General features: G+C 39.1%; 1 non-coding gene across 1 annotated transcript; it reads left to right on the forward strand.

Moving 5' to 3' along the window:
- The first annotated feature begins 478 nt into the window (after positions 1-478).
- LOC130830690 (U6 spliceosomal RNA) lies at positions 479-581 on the forward strand. Its single transcript, XR_009047858.1, has one exon. It is a non-coding gene; the product is annotated as a U6 spliceosomal RNA (small nuclear RNA).
- The last annotated feature ends 2,755 nt before the right edge of the window (positions 582-3,336 follow it).

Genomic DNA, 3,336 nt, shown 5'->3' on the forward strand with positions numbered 1-3,336 from the left:
CTCAGTGATGCTCAGAGTGTGGGCAGATCAGCATGTCTGCTCCATAAGCTGATGTCTCTCTGTGGGTCAAGATGCCTGTCTCCTCTTGTTTCTGACACCCCTACTGTCTGTGAGCGCTCCCTTTTTTCTTCCTCCATGGGAAACACTGAGGCTCTCAACTCTCCACTGATGATTCATAACAGGCAATCTCTCCTCCTTCTCCTCTTGGTCTTCTTCTTGTTTGGGATGGAGGGGATGGTTGAGTGTAGCACAGCTGGTTAAGTCTGGTCTATTAAAATGTCCTGGAGGGGCTCATGTCTCCAGCGGTTGGCAGCTGTTTTTAGAATGAGAGGTTCTTGATGTGTCTTTGCTTTCTGCTCCAGGTCTTGGTCACCAATTTTGAGACAACAGAATTAGTATCATCAATACCCCAATGTGTGTGGGACAAGGGATCCACATCATCTACCCTATCCATATTTTAAAGAGTTAAGTTGGGCACTTGCTTTGGCAGCACATATATTAAAATTGGAACGATATAGAGAAGATTAGCATGGCCCCTGCACAAGGATGACACACGAATTCATGAAGCGTTCCATGATTTTTTACAATGGAATACTACTCAGCCATAAAAAGGAATGAAATAGTGCCATTTGCAGAGACGTGGATAGACCTAGAGATTGTCATACAAAGTGAAGTAAGTCAGAAAGAGAAAAATAAGCAATATTGTGAATATTGCTTATATGTGGAATCTAGAAAAATGGTACAGATGAACTCACTGGCAAAGCAGAAATAGAGTCACAGATGTAGAACACAAACTTATGGTCACCAAGGGGGGAAGGGGGTGCATGAAATGAATTGGGAGATAGGGATTGACATATATACACTCATGTATAAAATAGATAACTAATGAGAACCTACTGTTTAGCACAGGGAACCCTACTCAGTGATCTGCGGTGACCTAAATAAGAAGGAAATCTGAAAAGGAGTGGATATATGTATACATACAACTGATTCACTTTACTGTACAGCAGAAACTAACAACATTGTAAAGCAACTATATACCGATAAAAATTAATTTAAAAATAAATAAATAAATCTGATCATAAAAAGAGTTAGTTTGGAAGGCTCTGAAACTGAAAATTTGAAATATCCGTAAACATCACTGAACACACTGCCAAGAGATGGTGTCTTTTCTTGAGAGAAAAGCTGGTCTGATTGGACAAAGTCTTGTGGACTTGAGGGTAGACTGACCTGTTTCATATTGCAGCTGCAACACTGTCCCCCAGAGGATATTTTTCAGAATTAAAAGGGGAAAGTAAAAATGCACAAAAGGAGGGGAGGAATTCCCTTTTTCCAGAATAGGCAAATCTATCTTGGTTTAGAATGCATTTCAATTAAATAGAAGTAACTAGAAAAAAAATCATATCACAGTTTCTCAGGGCACAGTTTTATTTTCAGGAATTACAGAATTTATGGGATTTCAAACATTGACCTGAAAAAAAGAAGGTATTTTAAAAACTGCCTTTATATTATTTGGCCTTTTTAGTAAACAATTTATCATACTTGTGGTATGTCATATGCAAATTTGGGACATTTTTTTCCCCCAAATAGCATCTGTTAATTTACCACCATAGAAATAGGCTTAACTATTGTGAAAAATTCAAATGGTGAAAAAAGGTACATTAAATGTCCACCCCTCTTTTACTTTAACCCAAAGTAGATGTTACCCTGGAAGGGTGCAGGGGCCAATTAACATATGAAGTTTATTCTTGGTAACCGCTAGTTGAGGGTACCTCCCAATGCTCTCACTTTGAAGTGGGAGTAATACTCAAAATGTGTATTTAATGACAATTGTCTTGGGCACCATGATGGAACGGGTAACCAACCAATTGGTATGGTCATGCATACAGGCTGAATATCAGATTGGACAGGGGTCCCAAACAGGCAGGTCTCTGGGCCATGTTGCCAGTAGATTAATTTTGTTGGGTATGCTGAGTGGTTTTGAAATCTCTTTCTGAGCCTTCAGGCTAGGCATGCGCTCTCCCACTTCCAGTCTGCTATCTTGTCTCATCTCTTAGAGCTTGTTGGCTTTTTGTTTTCTTTTGTTTTGTTTTGTTTGTTTTGTTTTTTTTAATGTCTTACTATATTTTTAATTATTTTTTTTTCATTTTAACAGTTTTAATGAAAGTTGTATATAAGGTTATTTCTGCATCTTCTCAATTGTTTCTTCCTTATATTTGCCCTTTCCTTTCCTACTTGGCAAGATTTGGCTTTACGCTCAAGGATCATTTTTGGTCTTTGTCCAGGTTAGTCTCGTGATGACCGCCTTGCTGGGGTGAATGCCTGCATGCTCAGTTGTGCCGTCAGCCTTCTCCCGCTGCACTTGTTCAGTGTAGATGGCATATTTCTTCCTGGAAACCTGGACTACTTTGCCAATTTGCTGCCCTTTGTAGTGTCCTCACACAACTTGAACTTCATCGGATGAGCATGGACTGAACGTTTTACTTCTGCCTCAGCTCTTCAGAAAGATGGGAAGATGTATACAAGGGTGAGTCAAAAATTATCCGCTGTAGAATACTACTGCTACTACAGAATCTACTCTTGGCTGTAGAATTTATTTTAATTAACTTTTAGAGAAGAAACATATATCATTTTTTGACAAAATCTCTTTGCTTTTCAACACACCTTGTCCATCTGTCAATAAGCTTTTTAATGATTCCCTTATTAAAAAAGTTTTAGGCTGAGTTGCAAGCCATGAATGCACTGCTGTCTTCCACTTCATCAGAAGTGAGTCTTCATCCTCATAGGGCTGCTTTCAGGGGACCAAACAGATGAAAGTCTGATGGAGCAAGATCAGAACTATAGGGAGGATGCTTTAACACCTGGAAATGTAGTAATCCACGACACACTTAGGTTTTGAAAAGTTTGTGTGAGATGGTTACCGGAACAACTCACGGAAGAGCATAAACAAAAGCGTTTGGCTACCTGCAAACAAAATTTGGACCAATACTCTAAGGAAAGCGAAAGTTTCTTAAAGAGAATCATTACTGGTGATGAGACATGGATTCATCACTATGAACCTGAGAGTAAACAGCAGAATGTGGAATGGAAATATCTTCAATTGCTGACCAAGAAAAAGTTCAAAAGTCAACCATCAGCGTGAAAATTGATGCTTACAGTTTTCTGGGATTCTCAAGGGCCAGTATTGGAACATTATCAGGAAAAAGTTCGACAATCAACAGTGCTCGTTATAGTGAGATGCTTATTGAAGAGCTGAAGCCTAAACTTCAGATTAAACGCAGAGGACTGCTATCCAAGGGTGTTGTGATCTTGCATGACAATACACATCCTCACACT

Source organism: Hippopotamus amphibius, chromosome 10 (genome assembly GCF_030028045.1).
Source record: "Hippopotamus amphibius kiboko isolate mHipAmp2 chromosome 10, mHipAmp2.hap2, whole genome shotgun sequence".
In the NCBI taxonomy this organism is placed as follows: domain Eukaryota; kingdom Metazoa; phylum Chordata; class Mammalia; order Artiodactyla; family Hippopotamidae; genus Hippopotamus; species Hippopotamus amphibius.